This window comes from Choloepus didactylus, chromosome 10 (genome assembly GCF_015220235.1).
Source record: "Choloepus didactylus isolate mChoDid1 chromosome 10, mChoDid1.pri, whole genome shotgun sequence".
NCBI lineage: Eukaryota > Metazoa > Chordata > Mammalia > Pilosa > Megalonychidae > Choloepus > Choloepus didactylus.
In genome coordinates this window covers 3,432,992-3,434,086 of record NC_051316.1, presented here as the reverse complement: position 1 = coordinate 3,434,086, position 1,095 = coordinate 3,432,992, and positions in this window count along the sequence as shown.

Here is a 1,095-nt window from a genome sequence, read left to right as displayed (position 1 = left end):
CATGCCACTCTGAGATCTTCTCTGAATCTTTCATAAATATTATGACTACTTGAAAGAAACTTTGCCTTTTCACTTTTTCCTTATATCTCATTTGTTACACCAGAGACATGTGAACTTCCTGACTAAAATTTCATGTCTTTCTTGATGCTTAATCACCAAAATTCAGAACAGTGTGAGGACTCAATGAATATTTCCACTGAGAGAATATGTATTATCTAGATAATTATTATCCTCTATGGACTGTGGGGAAGTTTCAGCACACAGTAGAAAAATAGAAGTCATACTCTTTTCCACATATAATATAGATTGTTTTGGTGGACCTTATGTTTCTTGGATTCTTTTATAAAATACTCTCCAACTACCATGGAGTAATAATTTCTCCTTGGATAAAAAGACTGAAAATACTGTTGTCTATGAATTTAGCCATGGGCATCAACATGTACTTAATGTCTTTGTCTGAAGTTCAAGAGTCATCCTTTGCTGGAAAAAGATTATCAGTATACTGTGTTTAAATTACACTTTCTTGTGCTACTCTTCAGAGCTTATTTTATTGTTCCTAATAGTCTGCCCTGGACTTGATGGTCATGAACTTGTATCGGTACAAAACTCAAAATATATGCTTCTATTTCTCATAAATTGGGTATAAGCTCTGCAAATCAGAAGTAGTTTACCAGTTGGAACAAGGGGAGAAACTGTGGAGAGAAGGATTAGGATTTCTCTAAGGACAGAGCCTAGGTGAGTTCTGGGACACTGTGCTTCAATATGAAGAGGGGCCTAGTTAATGAATGAGAAAGTCCTTAGAAATGTCTACTGAACATTTCTTAATTGAATGATATTCTCTGAAATGTGGTCTCTGACTTTAGGGAAATACTCCACAAATGTGTAATTATTCCATGCATGTATCAATATCTAGTCAACAATCAATCTGTGATTTTCTTTGATTAAGGGAAAGTGATACTTATATACTTTTAGGAGTTAAATTTTCACATTTAGCCTTTGTTCTGGTCCTCCTCTTTTGAGTACTTTCCCTCTCTTTACTACCTAACCTCCTATCTTTTAATTTTTCCTTTAATGCTGCAAAAATTTTAGTTGCCA